Source organism: Symphalangus syndactylus, chromosome 2, assembly GCF_028878055.3.
Source record: "Symphalangus syndactylus isolate Jambi chromosome 2, NHGRI_mSymSyn1-v2.1_pri, whole genome shotgun sequence".
Classification (NCBI taxonomy): domain Eukaryota; kingdom Metazoa; phylum Chordata; class Mammalia; order Primates; family Hylobatidae; genus Symphalangus; species Symphalangus syndactylus.
The window spans coordinates 123,273,072-123,299,735 of record NC_072424.2 but is presented as its reverse complement, the minus strand read 5'-3'; the positions used below and the strand labels follow the sequence as shown (position 1 = coordinate 123,299,735).

The following is a 26,664-nucleotide window of genomic DNA, read 5'->3' as shown; positions in this document are numbered from 1 at the left end:
TTTGATATGTGTATGTCTCTAAGTAGCCTCAAGATATAATAAGGAAAAAGATAAATTGGACTTGATTGCACAAGTCAAACACTTTTGTACATCACAGGACATTGTGAAGACATTGAAAAGATAACCTACAGAATGGGAGAAAATATTTGCAAATCATATTTCTAATAGGGAATTAATATTCAAGATATAAAAAGATCTCTTACAGCTTGTTAAGATTTGGGTTTGTGTTCTTACCCAAATCTCATGTCCAATTGTAATCCTCAATGTTGGAAGGGGGCCCTGGTGGGAGGTGATTGGATTGTGGGGGCAGATTTTCCCCTTGCTGTTCTTGTGATAGCTAATTCTCACAAGATCTGCTTGTTTAAAAGTGTGTACCACTTCCCCCTTCCCTTTCTTCCTCCTGCTCTGGCCATGTAAGATGTGCCTGCTTCCTCTTCCATCATGACTGAAAGTTTCCTAAGGCTTCCTCAGCCATGTTTCCTGTACAGCTTGTAGAACTATGAGTCAATTAAACCTCTTTTTTTTTTAATAAATTACCCAGTCTTAGGTAGTTATTTATAGCAGTGTGAACGAGTACACTACTGAAAAACAAAGAGACAGACAACCCAGTTAAAAACTGGCAAACAATTTAATGGTATATTTCTTGAAAGAAGATATATGAATGGCTCATAGTCACATGAAAAGATGCTCAACAATACTAATCATTAGAAAATTGAATATCAAAACTACAATGAGATACCACTTTGCAACTACTGGCATGGCTATAATTTTCTTTAAAAAAGAAAATAAAAAGTGTTGGCAAGGATGTGGAGGAATTGAAATCCTTGTATGTTGCTGGTGAGAATGTAAAATGGTGCAGCCTCCATGGAAAATAGTTGGTGGTCCTTCAAAACGCTAAACATGGGAGTGTCATATGACTCATCAAATCCACTGCTAGGTAGGTACCCAGAAGAATTGAAAACAGGGACTCAAACAGATATTTGTATGCCAGTATTCATTGCAACATTATTTACAATAGCCAAAAGATGAAAACAAACCAGGTGTCTATCAACTTATGAAAAGGTAAACAAAATGTGGCATATAGAGCCATAAAAAGTGATAGAGTTCTGAAACATGCTACAACATGGATGAAACTTGAAAACATTGTGCTAAGTGAAATAAGTCTATCACAAAAGGACATATGTTGTATGATTCCATTTATATGAAATACCAGAATAGGCAAATTTGTACAGACATAAAGTAGATAAGAAGTTATGGAGACTGGGACAGAGGGGAATACGTAGTCGTTGCTAATGGTCATAGAGTTTGTTTGGGGTGATAAAAAAATTTTGTAAAAAGATAGTGGTGATAGTTGCACAACACTGTGAATGCAGTTAATACCCTTGAATCATATATATATATATAAAACATATATTATATATATATAAAATTGCTTATTGGCTAATTTTATTTTATGTATATATTTTACTAAAATAAAAAAATTGGCAAAAATGGATAATAATACAGAAAGGACAGATCTTTACTACTGGGAGACGTCAATCTACTCCTCTCCACTATTGATAAACATAGTTTCTCATTATGGATAGAACCAGTGGTCAAAAATCAGTAAAGACAAAAATTTAAGTGACACAGATAACAAACTTTTAAAAAATATTTTAAAACACTGCACCTCACAAATTAGAGAACAGAGTAGAACATATATAGAAACTAACCACAAATCAAGGAAAAAGTACATAGTGAAACAAGCACATAGTAGAACATACAAAGAAACTGACCACAAATCAAGCCAAAAGCAGATCTCAATAACTTGCATAAAATTATTATATACAGACTACATTATCTGATATTTATGCAATGAATTTAAAAGTAAAAAATAAAATTAAGAAAACATACACAGTTTCAAATAATTTATGGCAAAAATAGAAATCATAATGAAAATCATAAGTACTTATAATAAATATAAAAACTAAAAATATTGCATGTAAAACATATGGGATGCAATGAAAAGACTTCTTAAAGGGAAATGTATAGCTGCAGATGCTTATGTTAGAAGAGAAACAGAATCCATCTTAAGAAGTTAGAATTCTGTTACATTGGCCTATGTGGTCTGTTTTTATGCCAGTACCGTGTTGTTTTGTTTACTATAGTTCTGTAGCATAATTTGAAGTCACATAATGTGATTCCTCCAATTTTGTTCTTTTTGCTTAGGATAGCTTTGATTATTCTGGGTCTTTCATGGTTCCATATACATTTTATAATTTTCTTTTCTATTTATTTGAAGAATGTCATTGGTATTTTGATAGAGATTGCATTGAATCTGTAGATTGTGTTGGATAGCATGGACATTTTAACAATATTCATTCTTCCCATCTATGAACATAGAATATTTTTCCATTTTTTTGGTGTCCTCTTCAATTCCTTCATCAGGGTTTTATAGTTTTCATTATAGAGATCATTCACTTGTGTGGTTAGTTCCAAGGTATTTAATTTTATGTGTGGCTATTGTAAATGGGATTACTGTTTTGGATTTCTTTCTCACATTTTTCATTGTTGGCATATAGAAATGCTACTGATTTTTGTGTGTTGATTTTCTATCCTGCAACTTTACTTATTTGTTTATCTGTTCTAGTAGTTTTCTCGTGGAGTCTAGGTTTTTCCAAATACAAGTTTACATCATCAGCAAACAAGGATAATTTGACTTCTTCCTTTCAGTTTGGATGCCCTTTATATCTTTCTCTTTTTTGATTGCTCTAGATAGAACTTCCAGTACTATGTTGAGTAACAGTGGTGACAGTGGGCATCCTTGTTGTGTTCCAGATCTTAAAGGAAAGGCTTTCAGTTTCTCCTCATTCAGTATAATACTAGCTGTGGGCCTGTCATATATGAATTTTATTATATTGAGGTATGTTCCTTCTATACCCAGTTTGTTGACAGTTTTTATCATGAAGCAATAGTAAATTTGATCAAATGCTTTTCCAGCATCAATTGAAATGATCATATGGTTTTTATCCCTCATTTGATTAACATTATGTATCACATTGATTGATTTGTATATGTTAAACTATGCTTGCATCCCAGGGATAAGTCCCTCTTGGTCATGATGAATGATTTCTCTAATGTATTGCTGAATTTGGTTTGCTAGTATTTTGTTGAGGAGTTTTGCACCAATATTTATCAGAGATAATGGCCTGTAGTTTTCTTTCTTTCTTTTTTTATGTATCTTTTTCTGGTTTTGCTATCTGGGTAATCCTGGCCTCATAGAATGACTTTGAAAATATTCCTTCCTCCTCCATTTTTTGGAAAATTTTGAGTAGGATTGGTATTAGTTCTTTAAATGTTTGGTAGAATTCAATAGTGAAGCATCAGGTCGTGGGCTTTTCTTTACTGGAAGACTTTTTATTATATCTTTGATCTTGTTACATGTTATTGATGTGTTCAGGTTTTAGATTTCTTCTGGGTTCAATCTTGGTAGGTTGCATATATCTGGGAATTTGTCCATTTTCCAGTTATCAGCATACAGTTGCTCATAGTAGCCACTAATGATCCTTTGAGTTTCTGCAGTATCAGTTGTAATGTCTCCTTTTTCATTTCTGATTGTATTTGCTTGGACCTTGTCTCTTTTTTTCTTAGTCTGGCTGAAAGTTTGTCCATTTTCTTTAAGTTTTCAAGAAACCAACTTTTTGTTGCATTGATGTTTTGTATTTTTTTTCCATTTCAATTTTATTTATTTTTGCTCTGATCTACGCTATTTCTTTTCTTCTAGTAATTTTGGGTTTGGTTTGCTCTTGCTTTTCTAATTCTTTAATACATCATTAGATTGTTTATTTGAAGTTTTTCTTATTTTTGATGTAGGCACTTATAGCTGTAAACTTCCCTGTTAGTACTGCTTTGGCTGTATCCCACAGGTTTTGATATGTTGTGTCTTCCTTATCATTTGTTTCATGACATTTTTCAATTTCCTTCTTAATTTCTTCAATGACCCGCTGGTCATTCAGGAGCATAATATTTAATTTTTATGTACTTCTATAGTTCCCTAAATTCCTCCTATTAATTTCTAGTTTTATTCCATTGTGGTCAGAGAAGATGCTTTATGCTATTTTAATTTTTTGAAATGTTTTAAGACTTGTTTTGTGATCTAACATATGGTCTATTCTTGAGAATGAACCACGTGTGCTAAGGAAAAGAATGTGTATTCTTAAGCTCTCAGATGAAATATTCTGTAAATACTTTTAGATCCATTTAGTCTATAGCACAGATTAAGACTGTTTTTCTTTTTTTGTTGTTGTTGTTCTTGATTTTCTGCCTGGGAAGGTCTGTCTAGTGCTGAAAGTGGGGTGTTGAAGTCTCCAGTTAATATTGTATTGTATTGGGGCCTATCTCTCTCTTTAGCTCTAGTAATATTTCCTTTATATATGTGGGTGCTCCTGTGTTGGGTGCATATATATTTAAAATTGTTATATCTTCTTGCTGACTTGACCCCTTTATCCTATGTAGTGAGCTTCTTTGTCCTTTCTTGTAGTTTTTATCTTGAAATCTATTTTGTCTCATATGAATATAGCAAATCTTGCTCTTTTTTGGTTTCAATTGGCATGGGATATCTTTTTTCATGCCTTTATTTTCAGTCTATGTGTGTCTTTATATGTGGAGTGTGTTTCTTGTAGGCAACAGATCAATGGCTCGTTTTTTCATCCATTTCACCCGTCTCTGTCTTTTGATTCAAGGGTTTAGTCCATTTACATTTAATGTTATTATTGATAAATGAGAACTTATTGCTGCCATTTTGTTATTTGTTTTCTGGTCTTCTTTCTTTCATTTCTGTCTTCTTCTAGTAAAGATGATTTTCTCTGGTGATATTATTTAGTTTCTTCCTTTGTGTGTGTGTGTGTGCGTGTGTGTGTGTGTATGCATTGTATGTTTTTTGGTTTGAGGTTACCATGAGGCTTTCAAATACTCTCTTATAACTTATTATTTTAACCCGATAACTACTTAACACTATTTGCATAAACAAATGAACAAGCAGAAAGAAAACTAATAAATAGTCACCATAACTTCATCCCCACTACTTTCTTTTTAAACTTTTTTATTTTTATGATACTTTAAGTTCTGGGATACTTTTGCAGAACGTGCAGGTTTGTTACATAGGTATACATGTGCCATGGTGGTTTGCTGCACTGATCAACTCGTCATCTACATTAGGTATTTCTCCTAATGCTATCCCCCCCCAGCCTCCCACCCATCAACAGGCCCCGGTGTGTGATGTTGTCCTCCCTGTGTCCATGTGTTCTCATTGTTCAACTCCAACTTATGAGTGAGAACATGCAGTGTTCGGTTTTTTGTTCCTGTGTTAGTTTGCTGAGTATGATGGTTTCCAGCTTCACCCATGTCCCTGCAAAGGACATGAACTCATCCTTTTTTATGACTGCATAGTATTCCATGGTGTATATGTGCCACATTTTCTTTATCTAGTCTATCATTGATGAGCATTTGGATTGGTTCCAAGTCTCTATTGTGAACAGTGCTGCAAAAAACATATGTGTGCATGTGTTTATAGGATTTATAATCCTTTGGGTATATACCCAGTAATGGGATTGCTGGGTCAAATTGTATTTCTGGTTCTAGATCCTTGAGGAATTGCCACACTGTCTTCCACAATGATTGAACTAATTTACACTCTCATCAACAGTGTAAAAGCATTCCTATTTCCCCACATCCTCTCCAGCACCTGTTGTTTCCTGACTTCTTAATGATTGCCATTCTAACTGATGTGAGATGGTATATCATTGTGGTTTTGATTTGCATTTCTCTAATGACCAGTGATTATGAGCTTTTTTTTTCATATTTTGTTGGCTGCATAAATGTCTTCTTTTGAGAAGTGTCTGTTCATATCCTTCACCCACTTTTTGATGAGGTTGTTTTTCTCTTGTAAATTTGTTTAAGTTCTTTGTAGATTCTGGATATTAGCTCTTTGTCAGATGGATAGATTGCGAAATTTTTCTCTCATTCTGTAGGTTGCCTGTTCAATCTGATAACAGTTTCTTTTGCTGTGCAGAAGCTCTTTAGTTTAATTAGATCAGATTTGTCAATGGCTTTTGTTGCCATTGCTTTTGGTGTTTTAGTCATGAAGTCTTTGCCCATGCCTATGTCCTGAATGGTATTGCCTAGATTTTCTTCTAGGGTTTTTGTGGTTTTAGGTCTCACCTTTAAGTCTTTTATTTTAGTTTTAGTTTTAGTTTTAGTTTTAGTTTTTTTGACATGGACTCTCTCTCTGTCACCCAGGCTGGAGTGCAATGGCTCAATCTTGGCTCACTGCCACTTCTGCCTCCCAGGTTCAAGTGATTCTCCTGCCTCAGCCTCCTGAGTAGCTGGGATTACAGGTACCCACCACCATGCCTAGCTAATTTTTGTATTTTTAGAAGAGATGCGGTTTCACCAGTTTGGTTAGGCTGGTGTCAAACTCCTGACCTCAGGTGATCCACCCACATTGGCCTCTCAAACTGCTGGGATTACAGGCATGAGCCACCACGCCAGCCCCATACCCACTACTTTTAAACTTTTTATTGTTTTTATTTATAGCTTATTGTACTGACTATATCTTGAAAAGTTGTTGTACTTATGATTTTTTATTGGTTCACCATTTAGTCTTTCTACTTTGGATAAGAGTAATTTACACATTGCAGTTACAGTGTTATAATATCCTCTATTTTTCTGTGTACTTTCTACTACCAGTAAGTTTTGTATCTACAGATGATTATTTATTGCGCATTAATGTTCTTTTCTTTTTAATTGAAGTACTCCGTTTAACATTTCTTGTAGGACAGCTCTGGTATTGATAAAATCCTTCAGCTTTTGTTTATCTGGGAAAGTCTTTATTTCTCCTTCATGTTTGAAGAATATTCTCACCAGTTATATTATTCTAGGGTAAAAGTTCTTTTCCTTCAGCATTTTCAATATGCCATGCTACTCTCTTCTGGCCTGTAAGGTTTCCACTGAAAAGTCTGCTGCCAGATGTACTGGAGCTCCATTATATACTATTTGTTTATTTTCTCTTGTTGCTTTTAGAATTCTTTATCGTTAGCTTTCAGGAGTTTTGACTATTAAATGCCTTGAGGTAGTCATCTTTGGATTAAATCTGCATCATGTTCTATAACCTTCTCATACTTGGATATTGATATTTTTCTCTCAGTTTGGGAAGTTCTCTGTTATTATCCCTTTGAGTAAACTTTATACCTCTATCTTTTTCTCTGTCCCCTCTATATGGTCAATAACTCTTAGATTTGGCCCTCTGAGGCTATTTTCTAGATCATGTAGGCATGCTTCATTGTTTTTATTCTTTTTTTCTTTTGTCTTCTCTGTGTATTTTCAAATAGCCTGTCTTCAAGCTCACTATTTTTTTTCTTCTGCTTGATTGATTCTGCTACTAGAGTACTCTGATGTATTCTTCAGTATGCCAATGGTATTTTTCAGTTCCAGAATTTCTGCTTGATTTTTTTTCATTACTTCAATCTCTTTGTTAAATTTAGCTGATGGAATTCTGAATTCCTTCTCTGCATTATCTTGAATATCTCTGAGTTTCCTCGACACAGTTACTTTGAATTCTCTGTTTAAAAGGTGACATATCTCTGTTACTCCAGGATCGTTCCCTGGTGCCTTATTTAGTTCATTCATTTGGTAGGGTCATGTTTTCCTGGATAGTGTTGATGCTACTAGATGTTCTTCAGTGTCTGGGAATTGAAGAGTTAGGTATTTATTGTAGTTTTCACCATCTGGGCTTATTTGTAGCTGTCCTTTTGGGAAGGCTTTTCACAAATTATTGAAAGAACTTGAGTGTTGTGATCTAAGCAGTTTCTGCTTTAAGGAGTATCCCAAACCCAGTAACACTGTGGTTCTTGCAGACTTGTAGAGGTATCGCCTTGATGGTCTTGGACAAGATTAGATAGAAGTCTATCTCATATTCTATTGTATTGTGGCTGAGCTAGCATTCAAAACACAACATACATTTCTTCTCATTCTTCCTTCCCCTTTCCAAAGGCAGAGGAGGCTCACCCCATAGCCGTCACCACCTTAGGCCATGAGGAGTACGGCCAGACTTCCTCTGATGTTCCCTTGAGGCCCATGGTATCTTAAGTTAGCTTGTCATGAATACTGCCTGGCCCAGAACTCACCCTTCAGGGCAGTGGTCTCCCCTCTGGCTTAGGGCAGCTCCAAAAATGCTGTCCACGAGTCAAGTCCTGGAATTAGGGACCCCATGACCTTGCTTGGTACTCTACCCGCTGTGGCTATGATGGTACCTAAGGTGCAAAACAAAGTCCCCTTTGCTTTTCCCTCCGCTTGTCTCAGAGAGAAGGAGTTTTGCCCCATAGCCACCACAGCTGATTATTTACTGAGTCTCACCTGAAGCCAGCAAGTCTCAGGGGCTCACCAAGGCCCTTGATGTAGCACCCAGGTATCACTGCTGGTTACTCAGGGCCCAGGGGTCCTTCATTTAGTAAGTGATGAATGCTGGCGGGACTGGGTCTTTTCCTTCAAGGAAGCAGGTTCCTTTCTGGCCCAAGGTATGTCTAGAAATGTCATCTGTGAGCTAGCACCTGAAATGGGGGCCTCATGACTCTGACTGATGCCCTATCCTGCTGTAGTTGAGCTGGTATCTAAGATGCAAGACAAAGTCCTCCCCACTCCTTCCTTCTCCTCTCCTCAAGCAGAAGGAAGGCGTCTTTTAAAGCACCCAACTGAGCTGTGCCTGGAGTTAGGGGAGGCATGATTCCAGCATTGCCAGCACTCCTGGAGCCACCCCAACTGGTGTCTCAGTAGGTCACATGCTTCCCTAGTCCACTGTCTTTGGGCCTAGTTCAGCCTTAGGACTTACCTATGAGTTGCAGTCCTTTTGGCTTAGACTGACTTCAGTTTTCTTAGAAACAGAACATTTTGGCCCTAGGTGGTGAGGTTTGTGGGCACTCAAGTTTGGACTGCTGAAGTAAGTGATTCTCTGCTGACTAGGGCCGATTTAAATTCTTCCTCTATGGGTGGTCATCAGCTCACTTTGTCTGGTTTTCTTGTCCAGTTCAGTGCCTCAGAATTGCTGTGTTCTCCGCCAATGCCCATAGAGGCTCTTCACACCATGCTGCAGCTGCCTGGAGTGGGGAAGGAGTGGTGTTGGCAATTCAGAACTGTCTTACTGTCTTTTTTATCTCTTCAGTGCCTCTCTCAGGGATATGAAGTGAAAGCCAGGTTCTATGCATGCTCACCTGATTTTTCATTCTCATGATTATGTTTTTCCTGTGTAGATAGTTGTTAACTTGGTATCCTTGTGAGGGATGCAGGGATGGGGATGATAGGTGGAGCTTTCTATTCTACCATCTTGCTCCACCTCTCAACTGAGGCCAATGATTTTGAAAATGTATAAACTGAATAAATTCCATAAATAATATAATTTACCAGAACTGACTCAAGAAAAAGTGCCTAAATCCTCCTACAATCATTAAATATATTGATCAATCAATAGATTAAAACATTTTCAACAAAGAAAACAATCGGCCTTGACAGTTTTGCAGCTGAGTTATCTTACCACTTAATGTTATGATTACGTGTTCTGTCTATGAGGTCAATGACTTTGATACCAAACGAGACTCTTCTGTTTCTGCCATTGCCACAAAATGAACTTTTATCAGCTAGCCTGCTACTTTAGGGAGGAAGAGAGCGGTGTGGAGCAGACCACATCCTACCTATAACTTGGAGTCAATACATATGGTCCCAGCCTAGAATAGCTAACTACAGCCTACCCACAGATATATGAATGAGTAGAAATAATTATTGCTTTAAGACATTGAGTTTGGGATGGTTTATTATATAGTATTATTTTATGAATAGCTAATATTCACCGTAGATAAAGCATTTAATGAAATTCAACAACTACTCATGCTAGACTATTAGTAAATTAGGACTGAAAGAGAACTTCCTTTTGTGCATAACATGTATCTTCCAATAAATCTATAGTAAGCATTATAAAACTTGTGTAGTCAAAATCTTTTTGCACTAGAAATTTCACTTCTAAGGAATGTCCTAGAGAAAATCGTACACACATGCAAGAATACATGTATAATTACTTCAATAGCATTATTCTTAATATTGCAGAAAATTAGAAACAGTCAAAAGTGTTTTTAAAATGGCAAATATAAAAATAAATTATTGACTAGTCAATTTTAAATGGAATATTAAAAAGCAGTGCATATAAATGAACTATAATTATTTGCAACAACAAAGATGACTCTTACCTACATAATACTAGAATGGCAAAATATTTTGGACTACATACAGCACGAATTCATTTGTATAAATCTCAAAACATAGATATTCTTTTAAAGAAATTTTAATTTTTAATTTTTATTGAGCACATAGTTGGTGTATATATTTATGAGGTACATTAAAATATTTTGATACAGAAATACAATGTATAATAATCAGATCAGCGAAAATGGGATATCCATCACCTCAAATATGTATTATTTTATGATATTACAAACATTCCAATATGCTTTTATTTTACAATATACAATAAATTATTGTTGACCGTAGTCACTTTGTTGTTCTATCAAATATTAGATCTTATTCATTCGATTTAGCTATATTTTTGTACCCATTAACCAACCCCATTCCCCCTACCCCTACCACTACCCTTCCCAGCCTCTGGGAATCATAGTTCTAATCTCTATCTTCATGAGTTCAATTGTTTTAATGTTTAGTTCCCACAAATACATGAGAACATGCAAAATTTCTCTTTCTGTGCCTGGCTTATATCACTTAACATAATGATCTCCAGTTCCATCCATGATGTTGGAAATGACAGAATCTCATTCTTCTTTATGGCTGAATAGTACTTCATTGTGTATAAATACTGTATTTTCTTTATCCATTGATCTGTTGATGGACACTTAGGTTGCTTCAAAATCTTGGTTATTGTGAATAGTGCTGCAGTAAACATGGGAGTGAACACATCTCTTCGATATACTAATTTGCTTTCTTTTTGGGTATATACACAGGAGTGGGATTCCTGTATTGTATGACCCCACTTTTAATTTTTTGAAGAACCTCCAAACTGTTCTTTATAGTAGTTGTACTAATTACATTCCCACTAAAAGTATATGGGGGTTCCCTTTTTTTCACATCTTTGCCAGCATTTGTTATTCCCTGTCTTTTGGATATAAGCCATTTTAACTGGAGTGAGATGGTATCTCATTGTAGATTTTATTTGCATTTTTCTGATTATCAGTGATGTTGAGCACATTTTTTATATGATTGTTTTCCATTTGTATGTCTTCTTTTGAGAAATGTTGATATGGTTTAGCTGTGTCCACACCCAAAATCTCATCTTAAATTGTAATCCCCATAATGCTCACATGCCAACGGAGAGACCAGGTGGAGGTATTTGAATCATGGGGGTGGTTTCCATCATGCTATTTTTGTGATAGTGAGTGAGTTCTCATGAGATCTGATGGTTTTATAAGTGTTTGATAGTTCCTCCTGTGTTCACTTCTCCTTCCTGCTGCCTTGTAAAGAGGATGCCTTGCTTCCCCTTTGCCTTCTGCCATAATTGTAAGTTTCCTGAGGCTTCTCCAGCCATGTGAAACTGTCAGTCAATTATACCTCTTTCCTTTATAAATTACCTAGTCTCAGGCAGTTCTTTATAGCCATATGAAAATGGACTAACACAAATGTCTATTAAGATCTTTTGCCCATTTTAAAATAAGATTATTAGTTTATTTTTCTATATAGTTGTTTGAGCTCCTTATGTATTCTGGTTATTAATCTCTTGTCAGATGGATGGTCAGCAAATATTTTCTACCATTCTGTGGGTTGTTCCTTCACTTCGTTGATTGTTTCTTTTTCAGTGCAGAAGCTTTTTTAACTTGATGTGATCCAATATGTCCAGTTTTGCGTTAATTTCCTGTGCTTGTGATGGGGTATTACTCAAGAAATCTTTGCCCAGTCCAAAGTCCTGGGGGAGTTTCCCCAGTGTTTTATTTTAGTGGTTTCATAGTTTGAGGCCTTAGATTTAAGTATTCAATCTTTTTTGATTTGATTTTTGTATATGGTGAGAGATAGAGGTCTAATTTTATTCTTCTGCATATGGATCAAAACATAGACATTCTTAATTTGAATGTGGTTACATGGTGGTTATTTTGCTATTGGGATTATATTTTATATATTTGTTATATATCCATTTGTATCTATTGATATGAGATAAAATATAATATGGAATAAAATATAGTCAAAGTTTATGCCAGAATTACATTATTATAATAATTTCAGTTGGCAGTCTAATAAAAATTTATTGAACACACTGTGTTTTAGCTTTGGTGGCTTTTATGAAGAACTTACAATGTATGGCGATTAAAGTGATTTGAAGCATTGCTTTTTATGCACAGTATCATATTTTCGTAAGTATTTTTCAGCTATAGAAATATGACTGTCCTCTGAATAAAACAGATGACAGGAAATCCGAAACTTGCGATATTATGTCTTATTTATCTGTGAAAGGCTATCATATAGTCAGGAAGATATGATAGTATCTACTCTCAATATTACTATGCAAAATTTCATAAAGACAAATATAAACAGAACAGACACATGTATTCATTGGTCATGCAAGGATTAAACTACCATATATTTTATATAAAATGTGATTACCTACCTAGAAAACCCAAGAAAATAAACTGAAAAATACTATTAAAACTAAGGAAAATTTAATACACAATAATTTCTCCCTATAGGGTAATAATCAATTAGAACATATCATGGAGCAATATCCCAATCAGAATAGCAGCGGAAATAAAATAAAACAGGGAGAATTAAACCTAACGAAATATCTGAAAGACTGTTATGAAAAACAATATAACACTCTTTGAAGGATATATAAAGCAGCCTAAATAAATGCAGAGGCATAGCATGTTCCTGAAAGATAATATTTAACATTGTAAAGATGTTATTTCTCCCCAAATTAATCTATAAATTTAATGCAATCCCATATAAAATCTTAAAAGAACTCTTTGTGAACCTTGACATGTTTAATTTAAAGTTTAATTGAAGAGTAAAATATAATAATAACCAAGACTATTTTGAAAATATCAAAAAGTGGCATTTGCTCAATTTCATTAAAAAATACATGGTGTAAAGCTGTATAGCAGCTAAACCTACCCTACTTAAACAGGTGTTCAGGAAGAGTCAGCTTGACTGCACAGAAAAAGAGTATAAGATCAGATCCAGCTACATAAGAAAATTTACTGTGTGACAAAGGCAGTGTGATATGTTACCCTGTGGTGAAATTAATGGGGAACAAATAGGCTATTTAATAAATAGTAGTGGGACAACATTTTGACAGTTTGGAAATAAAATTAAGTTTTGCCCTACCTTGCACCCTCACAAAATTATTTTGAAATAGACCAAATAATTATATATAAAGTACAGAAATATAAAATTATGTTTAGAAAATAAAGAGAATATTCATTTATAATTTAGGGCTTTCAAGGGTTTTCTAAGAAAGCCCTAAATTCAGAATTCATAAAGGAGACAGTTGTCATATTTACCTATATAAAAATTTAAAACTTTCAAATGATAAAATTACGATAAATAAAAGAAAAGTGACAGACTGGGAGAAAATATGTTACACATGTAACTTTCAAAAGATTATTTACTGTAATTCATAGGGACCATAAATTATGAAACAAAAAATTATACAATGAACTAAATAACTAAAAGTAGCTTAAAAACATTTTAAAAGATGCTCAACTTCATTAGCAAGCAGGAAAATGTAAATGAAAAGAAAATGATACATTTTTTTCCCATCATGGTAGAAAAAATTACAAAGCTTAATCTCTACAGGTGGTAATGATGATGTAAAACAAGTGCTGAATAACTCTGTAGGTGTGTGTACAAGTTGTGTATTAGTCCGTTTACACACTGCTATAAAGAATTTCTCTGAAACTGGGTAATTTATAAAGGAAAGAGGTTTAATTGGCTTATAGTTCTGCATGGCTGGGGAGGCCTCAGAAAACTTATAATTATGGCAGAAGGGGAAGCAGGCATGTCTTACATGGTGGCAAGTGAGAGAGAGTGAGCAAGAGCAGGGAAAACTATCTTATAAAACCATCAGATCTCATGAGAACTCAATATCATGAGAACAGCATGGGGAAATCTGCTCCCGTAATTCAATTACCTCCCTCCCTTGATATGTGGGGATTACAGGTGAAGCAGGCACGTCTTACATGGCAGCAGGTGAGAGAGAGAAAGAGGGGTAAACTGCCACTTACAAAACTATCAGACCTCATGAGAACTCACTATCATGAGAACAGCATGGGGGAAACAGCCCCCATGATCCACTCACCTCCCACCAAGTCCTTCCTCTGGCAGGTGGGGATTATAATTTGTATTACACTTCGAGATGAGATTTGGGTGGGGACATAGCCAAACCATATCAAGTTGATTCAGCCTTTTGCAGAGAAAAATTTCAGAATCCAACAAAAATTTAATGTGCAGTCTTTCTAGTGCCAGTGATTCTACCTCTAGATGTCTTTTCTAGAGAAATAAGCCCCACTTGCCTAAAGATGCAAATACAAGGATTTGATAGTTAACAAAACTACACTCAACCTACACATCCATTGGTAGTTGAACTCCAGTATATTTGTACTGTAGAATAATGACACAGATTTATATATATACCAGTCATGTATATGCCAGCATGGAAAGATCTCCAACACATACTGAAAAGTGGAAAAAGCAAATTGCTGATATTAAGTATAGAATCATGACATTTGGTAAAAAATATGTTTAAGAACAAAATTATATGTATGTATGTGCATACATTTACACACACATATATAAATATATGCATGTGTATGTATCTTAGATATTGCATGGGAGGCGATCTGGGGATACTTACTAGGCAGGTGAGATATTGTGATTATGAAGGTGGTTTACCCAGAGTTGGGCTTATCCATTGCACTCTAGATGTTCTGACCCCTGTGACTTCCCCTAATGTGGAAAGCCCAGTGGCATAATTTGTGGTAGTGAGGAACTTCGTTTGCACTCTCCCTCAAAAAGAAATTAAAAAGTAAAAACAAAAAAAAGAAAAAAGAAAAAAAGACAAAAGCAAATAAAAGAAAAAAGAAAAGTTACCTGAAATGAATTGCAACCTACTTACTGTTAACCCTCATTACCTGTGAAGAGGGGAGTGAGATTCACCTAAAGTGAAATTGGACTATTTATTCTTACAATATAATGTTTCTGTGCTTGAATTTTTTAAATAAAGTGTTTTTTATGTAACTAAAATTAAACCAATACAGAGGTAAAGAAAGAATAACTGGAAGTGTGAGCAAATGCATATGACATTTTAATACTTGGAAAGAAATCTTGGTATTGAATCAACTATAGTGTAACTCAATTTGCCATACTATGTACATTTATCTACTTGATTTGCATTTGGAGCAAAAGCAGGAAGGAGTCATCTTTATTGAGGCTTTAAATAAGAGTCTTCAACAAGTTGTTGGTAGTGATAGATTGATGGGTCCAGAAAACTCTTGCACTGGGATTCAGAGATGTGTTGACGTAGTGTACATGCTTGTGGCAAGTGAGAAGAAGACTGCCTTTCGGACACACAGACTTACTGGGTTCTGGCTGGATTGACTGCCATTCCCACCTCAATAAGAATTCCAACAGACATCTGTGGGAGTCATAGCTGAGTCGAATACCAAGCTATATTTTAACTTACGAGCAAGATTCATTGCTTTTAATTAGTTGCTCAAGGTAGGTATGTGACAAAATATTCTTTATAAAAATGCTTATGGACAAGTAAGCTCGAAATACCTAATCTTTTGAGAATCGATGAAAGGATATTCCCTGTGGGAAAATATACTTATGTAATAAATTTGTATACAATGTCTTTTATGTAAATTTCCCATTTGACTTCATGCAAAAAGGGAATGATATATTTGTTGCACGCGGTTGATCCTACCCACCCCACCCCCCTGCAACACGCAAACACACGCATTTCCTTGGATCTTTATAAGTGCCATATCCTGCTTGATATAGTCTCCTTTCTTCTATCTGACATTCCTGGAAATATCCAAAGTACAAGACAGGAACTTTTGCAGCATAGTCATGTTTTGTTAGTAAACATAAGTTTATATAAAACTATACACATTTGTTGATATTTTAATGGTAGTGAATATGTACTCACAGTGCCAAGCACTATTCTGAGAAGAAATTGAAGAAAAGAGATTTTAAGGAATTTGCCCATGGTCCCACAGCTGGTAAGGAGCAGAACTGGGATTCGAATCCAGCAGCCTGGCCCCTGAGCTTATGCTTTTGCATACTGTGATATGTGGAAGTGCCATGTACCAATTCCTTTACATGCCCATCCTGGCTTTAAGGTGGCAAAAGGTCTTTTTGTCATGGTTGAACTTTCTGGTTGTCCTCGAAGATTTCTCCCCTTCTTAAAGTCCCTCTGAAATTACTGTCCCAGCACCTCAAGAACCTGCTGTGCCTTCTCATAGCTGGGGTTCACTGTTGCCTCAACCCAAATACTTTGCTGGAAGTTAGGGAAACCAGTTCATTTTTGCTTGCACTCACTATCTTTTCTGTTTGTCATTTCAGAGACTTTATTTATTTTTCCTTTCTCTCCTCCAGAAAGTCAATTTCAGACACCTCAAGAGGCCTTTTCTCTTTAGACAGTTAACAGTCTCTTTCCTGTGACACCGTACACAACATATGGTATTGGGTTTTCTGGTTGTTGCTTAGTCATTAAACGTTACAGAGATGTTATGTATGAATGCAGCCCATTCCAGAGTGGAAAAAGAACAGGTTGTGTCTCTCCTTCAATCTCATCATCCGTGTTTCATTCACAACTTTTCTGTGGCTTTCAGAAACTGTGGCATTGCCTTTGAAAACTGCTCCCCAAACGTGAAAACCTCCCAACTGTCTGTTATTCACATGCATTCTCCAATCCTGACTGTATTGACTATGGTGCACTCCAAGCAAAGAAAAGTCCATCACACACTTCAATCAAGTTCAAGTGACTAAGGCTTCTACACAAGAACTAACTTATTGCCTGTGATTTTTGCTCAACTGCTCAAATCATACAGGGGCATTGCTTTGGGCTAGAAATATTGTTTAGTCTTCTAAGTATACTTAGATCCCACTGTAAAAGAAAGATGACAGTTGATAAAGGTTGAGAACACAAAAAGGATTTAAATACTTAGGCTAATGAATGAGGGCACTGGTGAGAAAAGAGGCCATGATTCAGTCAAAGTATTTGATTGCCAATTAGTAAGGCCACTGAACGAGGAATAAAAACCACTAATTACCAGTTCTCCATTAATACTTCATGTTGATATGCTCCTGTTAGATATTTGATATATCAGCTCTACATGAAGTTTAGGGTTTTTTTTTAAGAGAATATGTCTAGATTTGAATCTTGAAAATTAAAGCTATAAAACTGATTACATTGGTGATTTGTTAAAGAGAATATTCCTTCTCTTAGTTAAAATGTTTAACTGATTTTATACTGTTTTCCCTTAGGACCCAAGTAGTGTATCCTAACATTCTAATCAAGTAAGTGGTCTAGAGTCTAAGACAGTCTGCTCACTAACACTGATGCTCACCTGCCCACCCAGGCTCCCCATCATTCCCCATTCTGCATCTTCCATCTCGTACAGGAAGGAAGGAAGGAAGGGAAGAAGGGAGGGCAGGAAACAAAGGGTAATAATTCCCTTAATTCCCAAACTTTATATTGAGGACATACTGTACACTAACCCAGTGTGAGGTGTTTTCTTTATATATATTTATCTTACCCACCTCCATCCAGTTTACTGCAAGATTAAAAGCCAGCATTTTCAAACTGTAAGAAACCTAAATAATTATATCTTCTTCTTAGTTTGCAGTTGGGAAGACTGTGATCAGGAAGGTTAAGAAACCTGGAGTATCATACAGTTTGTTGGTGACAATCTCAGGGAAAAGCTACAAATCTCTCTACTTCTGGTTTAAGGCTTTTCCTATAATTTCCATTGATATTTGAATAGAACTCTTGGTAAATAACATATTCAGTGTAAATCTCAGGATGTACAAAGTGCAAGAAACTCTTTAATTCAGACACCATATCAACTCCTTTATAGCTAAAGATGGTGATAACGAGTCCTTACCTATCTCCTCTGAGAGGAGCAAGAGGAACTAGTATTTTCTATTATGCTTAGTCCAAGCCTTTAAAAAAATTCTTAATTCTATTTTTGTTACTAGAATCAATGTTAAACTTAAGATATGGAATTCTGTGTTTATTTTTAGCTCAGTATTAACTACCAAACTTAATTAAAATACTAACTGGTCTGGACCTCTGTTTCCTAAACTGCTAAATGAGAGGGTTGGAAAAGATGATCATTAAAGCCTTTTTCAGCTGTTGCATGATTTTATGAATTATGGAAACTATTTCCTAAGTAGATTATAAAGGATGAAAAATATTTTTTCCAGATTATTTTTCTAAATTAATAAATCTGTGATAAGTTGGTAAAGTTATATGTGCAGATAGGGAATAGAGGTATCGTATTGTATCTTATATCGCATCGTATCGTATCGTATCGTATAGTATAGTATACTAAAAGAAGTGTATAGTAAAAGAGGAGATAGCAGTAAGATGGTAGCCATCATTGAAAAAATAAATAGGTAAGAGCATAAATATTTGGGGAGGATCCAGGGACATTATTATCAAATTATTTGAATATTATTTAAATAATTTCCTATTTCAGAATCTTTTATGACCTTTTTAAAAAGTCATAAATTAAGACATTTTGATATTGAGTTGATTGGAAAGTTAGCACTTGAACAATTTGGATGAATAAATATGGAAGTGTAATAAACAAACAGCCTCTCTCTACATTTCTGAGCTTTTCTAGCATGATTCTCAAAGCCTGAATGTAACTCTGGTTAGTGGCATCCATTCTGAGCATTGTTCTCAGGGATTGATAAAGATTCTCACCTTATCCAGATTTTTGTCTGACTCTTCTGAGCCCTCTTCTCAACTAGGCCTCAGCCTTGGCTTGCCTTTAACAAGAATCTCCTATCTTTAGGACCGGGCGCGGTGGCTCACGCTTGTAATCCCAGCACTTTGGGAGGCCAAGGCGGGCGGATCACGAGGTCAGGAGATGGAGACCACGGTGAAACCCCGTCCCTACTAAAAATACAAAAAAATTAGCTGGGCATGGTGGCGGGCGCCTGTAGTCCCAGCTACTCCGAGAGGCTGAGGCAGGAGAATGGTGTGAAACCGGGAGGCGGAGCTTGCAGTGAGCCGAGATTGCGCCACTGCACTCCAGCCTGGGCAACAGAGCGAGACTCCGTCTCAAAAAAAAAAAAAAAAAAAGAATCTCCTATCTTTGATATCGCCTCTTAGTAATTTCCCATCCACTGACTCCCTCTCTTTGCCCATTGGCTCCATATCCCCACTTGTCCATATTGTATTCAGAGTTGTGTTCCATCTGTCTCCTCTATTGCAATAGTCTTGAATAAAACCTTCTTTACCATTTTAATAAGTGGTGAGCAATTTTTCTGTGACATGAATTTAGGTGGAAGACTCAAAACAAAGTCCTTTCCACTTCCAAAGGGCCTACCTGTTTACCTACAAGGTACATAGGTGACTGCTTCCAAGACTATGAAGAATGTCTATCTGGGGAAATTGAACTTTGATGGTTTTTGCAAGAAAACTTAGTAGTCCCTTGAGTTCTCTCCAAGAAAATGTATATTTGGCACATTTTTGCTAATGTGTTTAAAGCAGGGAAATTTATGCTAGTGCTTAAATAACTATCAGTGAAGAAATTGCCTGGCAACAGCAATAGAACTGGGGAGGGAGATATCTATTTCATCAGGATTTTTTGGTTCCATATACATGTAAACAGGTGCTCTGACCAGGTTGGACTGGCCAATGGATAAATTTGTCCTGTGAAATTAGATGACCCCCATTTCCTATCTCCCCCGAATTCCACTTTCTCACAATGTGTCTATCCCCTACTCTGATAAACTACGGGTTCAGCTACAGGGAGACTTTTGTAACTGCCATTGTGATTTATAGGAGGCAAGACTAAATCTAATACGTGATATCTTAATGTCTAGAGAGATAAATTCATCACAAGAGGAAAAGCCATCTTGCTTATTAAATCCAACATAGGAATAGAACCAAAATGGTTGTTCTCGGCCTGTGAGCACCTCGGGAGAAGAATGGCTGTGTATAAGAATAGATAGAGCTTTACTTCAAGCACAGAAATACTGAGAGACAAAATAGCATTCGGCTTCCCCAGCCGAGCTCAACACAGAGGGAATGGCCATTATCCTCACTTTTCTAGAACATTTATTATTGCATGGGGAGAACTGGCAAGGATTGGCACTGAGGAATGATGGCTGATTATAAGTAACACGTGACTAACGATAGACGAACACATGGACATATACTTGAGTAAAACATTGGGAATTCCTTGAAATACTCTAAGAATTAGAACTCCTAAAAGGTCTGGGCTTTCCACGTAGGTGAGTATAGCACTGAAACTCTCTGGATTTGAGTATTAATATTAATAATACTAATTGGATTCAGAAGCTTGGAATATTTTGAATATTTCATTTTATAGGAAAGGCATTGCTGATACAAGTTACATAGATTTCATAAGTATTGTCTAATAAGTTTCTTGTTTTATTTATTTAGTATTACATTTGTATTTGAATAGATCTTAATAATTCTCTACATTCAGACAACTGTATCTTGACAAATATCACAAATACAAAGGTTTTATCATGTGAATCACATATTTTCATAACATGTGTCAGACTGGCTGCTCAGAAGAAAAATGAGCCCACATCTGGAAGTCAGGAGAAGGAATTCCAGTCCCTGCCATGTACCCATCTGACTGCCTTTCTATGTCACCTCATTTCTCTGGCCTCTGGGTTCTGATTGGCCTCTTAGAATGTCTTAGAATGATCATCACTGTTCTATACATGCAATAAAAATTAAGTGAGTGAATTAGGTGTTGTGAATGCAAAAGAGATGCACTGGTAGCAGTTTTTCAGAAGATGCATTAAAGGCAGAATTATGTTTTTTTTCTCTTTTTCTTTTTCTTTTTTTTTTTTTTTTTTTTTGAGACAGAGTCACTCTAGTGCCCAGGCTGGGGTGCAGTGGCATGATCTCAGCTCACTGCAACCTCTGCCTCCCAGGTTCAAGCAATTCTCCTGCCTCAGCCTCCTGAGTAGCTGGGACTACAGGCACCCACCACCATGCCCAACTAATGTTTGTTTTTTTAGTACAGAAGGGGTTTCACCATGTTGGCCCGGCTCCCAACCTCAAGTGGCCCATCCACCTCAGCCTCCCAAAGTGTTGAAATTATAGGTGTGAGCTGCCACGCCCAGCCAAAGGCAGAATTATCTTGTTTCAACTCTGCTGACTTATTAGCAAAAAAACTTTGGGCAAATTAATTTTGTGCTTCTCTTATCTATAAAGTAAGAAAAATTATTATATCTAACCTATCAGGTTGTTGTGAGCATGAAGTGAGCTAATATATATTAAACTCATAAACCTCACTTAGCACATAATAAACAATCAAATATGAGTATTTAAGCTTTGAAACTTTTGTTTTCTCATAGTCTATTCGAATTTTTAATATTTCCATTTTATACTGTTGTCTTACTTTCCTTTATAACATCTGTAAGGTGGCTCAAGATAGAAATATCTAAAATATATACATTGAAAATTTCAAGGTGATCTATATTGGGAGAGATACATGAACAAACATATAATGCTACCCAACAGTAGAATGAAAATTAGTGGAAAAATAAGAATATTTATTTGTTCTTGTTTTCTTTTCATTCTATTTTCATGTATGTATCACATTTTTGTAAATAAAACCAAATTCCTGCAATTTTTACACCCATATTCTCTACCTCCAATTCCTCTTAATTTTTTCCTCTGTTTAGTACATAGTAATCCCCAATAAGTTTGTAGAAATTGTCACTATTCATTAAGAGAAAAAAAAATGGAATGGAAATGGTCAAATGAAAGAATCCAGGATTTGTGGCAGGAGGAGCACACTCTGGATTTTTCATTAGATGGAAAACTCTATTCATTTGGAAAGTTCTTTATCCTTCTTTCTCTCTGTCTCTCTTTCTCTCAATCTCTCTGTTTGTCTCTTTCCTTCTTCTTAAAAATTCTGAGGAGTGCAAATGCTTCAACTATAGATTAGTCTTTTTGCAAGCATGCAAACGTCTTTTCATTCATCCAAAAAATTTTATTTGGCACCTACTAAGTACTGGGGTACCAAGTATAATATTTTAAGTTTAGGGTAACTACCGTGGGCTGGCAATTGGTAATTCCTATTATACTTTGTTTTATTTTCTACATTTATTTGCAATAAGTAGGTCATTACTATCATAGCAGTAAATTTACTTCAAGGTCTTCTACTTCATAAATCACTTTCCAACAGCCATGCAGGTCACTGGTAACTCACCATGCATCCCCCTTCTTCTCCACTTCAGTGTGCACATTTACATACAATAAGAATAACACAACAGAGTGTTTTAATTTAAAAAATCACAGTAATTTGCTAAAAAATATCAAAATCATTATGACTTATTCTCCAAGGGGTATGTTGGGAAATTTTAAATTCATTCTACACTGATTAGTAGAGACATGAATTTTGCTTTCTAAAATTGAATATTCAAGTAGTCCCAAGGAATCATTCATAGAATTGATAAATTTATAGTCTCATGTCTGAGTTTTAATGTATAAATTTTTCAGAAAACTTGTAAAAGCCTATATTTCTTATGAATAATTTACCAGTAAACCTTCAGAATATGAAACAACCGACTATCTCATTCTCAACGAATTATTCACTAAAATTAAAATATTTGGAGAAACAAGTACTGTAAAATAAAGTGATTTTATATACTGAAAATGTTTTAGTTATTGCTGGATGCGGTGGCTCACGCCTGTAATCCCAGCACTTTGGACGCCAAGGCGGGTGGATCACCTGAGGTCAGGAGTTCGAGACCAGCCTGGCCAACATGGTGAAACCCTGTCTCTACTAAACATACAAAAATTAGCTGAACATGGTGGTGGGCACCTGTAATTCCAGCTGCTCAGGAGGCTGAGGCAAGAGAATCACTTGAACCCAGGAGGCAGAGGTTGCAGTGAGGCAAGATCCCACCACTGCACTCTAGCCTGGGCAACAGAGTGAGACTCGGTCTCAAAAAAAGAAAAAAATTTTTTTAGTTGTATATTTTAAAATGAAAATTCTAAATCATATAAGTAAATAGTTGTTTTTTTCTTTCACTTTTACATTTGAAAGTACTATTTATTCACTTATGAATATATAAATTCATACACATATATTTACTATCAAAATTTAATATATATTGATTTTGAGGGGAATACATTTAAATTATGCTTCTGTATTTTCCAAATTCCATTTGTTACCACAATTTTAAGTAATCCCATATGCCCACATATTTAGAGTCCATATCTCTATTACCACATTATCTTCAACCACTGATATAAGTGTATATGTGTGTATATATTCACACACATATATCTATGTTTATGTATACACGCATATATATGTATGCACATACACATATATACAATTTTTGCACACAATTGTACAATTTCCAAACATACTTAGTTTTTCTAGTAATTCTTTGTTATTAATATTCAATTTAATTTCACCGAGGTCAAAGGAGATGAGTTATATAACAATCCGTTGCAATATGTTGAAGTTAAATTTATGGATATGGCATGGGATCAATTTTCATTAATGTTCCATGTGTTCTGAAAAAACAGGATTCTGCCATTGATGGGTGTAAAGTTTCATGTATGTCTATGTGAATCACCCAGGTAGTGTGAATTCGGATCTCAAGCCCACTGCAAGGGCTAGTTTGGGATTATCGAAAATCAAAGAAGAATCTTTTTCTCCACTTGGCACTTGATGTGAATTTTTTTCAGTATCCCCTTTGCATAGCAAGGTTTAGTTCTAATTCTTACTTTTACTGGGAGTGTTTAGTTCTAATCCTCACTTTTACTGTGAGTCCAGTGTCTATGGGGTCATCTCTTATTATGTTCACTATCTTGGGAACATGCTGTCTTTTATCTCCCCTCTCTCATACCCCTCATACCACCATGGAAGCTCGAGATAACTAGAGATGGGTAGTCATCCACAAGATAAAAACCAGCCTTGGGGCTTGCTGATCTGGTTTCCTGGTATCGTTAGAATTTTGGGGGGCTTTTAAAATTCACTGATTTCCTGAAAGTTCAGGAATGCATTTGGAATGATGTTATACACATTTTAAAATATTTTTCCAGCAATTTAGTTACTTCCACCACTTCCGGCACTTGGGAAGATTATTCTGTGTGACTAATCTACCATATTATTGAAAACAGGAGCACCTGAACATCTTCTTAAGAAGGAACTGACATGCTGAATTTTGAAATCTTTCATAGAAGACCAATTTGATTTAATACCACAGACATATTATTAGATACTAATGGAATCAACGAAAGTGTCAAGAACAGATGGGAGTAATTCTCTTCAACTGGAATAATAGATGAAAAACTCATAGGATGTGCTTAGGTTCTCCTTTCTTCTTATTTTAAATATATGCATTAGACACACTCAAATGAGAATACATTTGTTAAAGAAAACAACACCATGAAATAATTTTAAAATACTTTTAAGTTAAGAGAACACAATACTCTCTCAAAGCAATAATTCTCAGAGCCTTTTATAGGAAAAGAGCATAAGCAACAGTAACACATGAGGGTGAACTTGGTTTATCAGTATTTTACTCTGGGTCTTTAGGTAATAATTATGAAGCCATATGCTAATAAAAAGCACTCATGAATTAAGTACTTTTTGGTCTGCTATCCTGAAATTGCCAGACTCTGAAATGAGGAGGCAGACACAGTGAGGGAATTAAAAAGGAAATAGTTTCCTCAGGAAATTCTACTGCCCTTAATCTAATCTTTGTACAGCTGCAATACAATTAAGGAACACCAGGGGCAAGTTACAGCAAGGGGGTTTTATTTGTTATCTCTTTGTTTGGTTGTTTTTTTTTTTTTTTTTTTTTGGTTAAAAAAAACCCACATGACAGTGTATCTATTAGAAAAAAACACAACAACAGACAATTTGCTCTCTCAAAAACCTCTGAGAATTTTTTTTAAAATTTAATTTCAAAACAACAGGGAATGGGGAATCACCTGAGTGGAAAACTTTAAATGATGAGAATCTTTTTTCCCCCCTACCTCCATTCTCAACCAACTTCAGGGATTAATCTCATGTAATATTTTTAAATAATCTGTTTAAAAATAATTTCATAGAGATAATCATACTTAAAGATGACATTACGCTCTTCTGGGCATAATGTGTGAGCACTGGGATAAGTTACAGGAAGAAATTGTGAGCCTGTTGGACAAGTAAACAGCATGAGAAGTTTTAGAAACAATACTTCAAAGGCATGAGACTTTGGAAAACAACTTTAACAATAAATATAGGATAACAGTCCTTCAGTTACATGTTACAATACACAAAAAGCTTGGTAGTCCTGATCACCCATTACCTAAAACCAACAAGTTCAACAAAAGCCTTATGTCATTGCAATTAAGAGGGAAAGAATGGAGTTTCACATAAGTAGTTTGATTTGCAAAGTTTGATTTGCAAAGCACCAGATTCCCCATATCCCAAAGCAGCTTCCTATACTCAGTGTGCACACATTCAGCCCTATTGGTAGGTGTATTTTACTCCTAGAGATTCACCAAAAATAGGCAATGCTTCTGCAGAAATATTTAAGTTCAAACATTACTTGAAAATATACATTTATTTTTAATTTGTCAAAATTTGGATTTTTTTTTTTTAAGACAGAGTCTCGCTCTGTTGCCCCAGCTGGAGTGCAGTGGCGTGATTTTGGCTCACTGCAAGCTCTGCCTCCCTGCAAGCTGTCTCTCGGGTTCACGTCATTCTCCTGCCTCAGCCTCCAGAGTAGCTGGGACTACAGGCGCCCACCACAACGCCTGGGTATTTTTTTTTTTTTTTTTTTTTTGTATTTTTAGTAGAGATGGGGTTTCGCCATGTTAGCCAGGATGGTCTCCATCTCCTGACCTCGTGATCTGCCCGCCTTGGCCTCCCAGTTTCTCTACTGGCGGAGAACAACATCTGAAATTTAGACAGAAGCAGACATATTAGCTGCAGACAGTAAAAATACAGAACTGAAAAGGCCCTTGGAGATGATCAGGTTAACACAGGTTACACAGCAGGTAAAGAAGAAGAGCCTGATTTTGTGGAGATGGAAATGTATTTGTTAAGGGCAAGGACAGAGATCTGGGTAGTCCCGCAGTTGCAGGAAGTATAGTTTTAGCATCAGAGACTGATGTCTGGATTTGGAGAATGGGATATGGAAGTAAGTTCTCAATCCAGAGGAACCGCCTGGCAGGCCACTGTTAAGAGAACCAGGATGTAAAAGAGAGGGGTAGACCAAAGAACAAAGGGCTGTACTGACACAGGAAGGAGAATGCTAGCAAGAAAATTTCAAAAGAGAAAACAATAATGAAGAGGAGTTGAAAAGAGGCATTCTATCCATGGTTTTCTAGAGCACAAGCTCGCAATGCTT

General features: G+C 35.8%; 1 protein-coding gene and 1 non-coding gene across 6 annotated transcripts in view; both read left to right on the top strand.

Annotated features, from left to right (window-relative positions):
• EPM2A (EPM2A glucan phosphatase, laforin) overlaps nucleotides 1-26,664 on the top strand; it is a 356,235-nt gene that overhangs the window by 242,104 nt on the left and 87,467 nt on the right. The gene's annotated exons all lie outside the window — the stretch shown is intronic.
• LOC129478205 (U1 spliceosomal RNA) lies at nucleotides 14,922-15,085 on the top strand. The gene has a single exon (XR_008656351.2). It is a non-coding gene; the product is annotated as a U1 spliceosomal RNA (small nuclear RNA).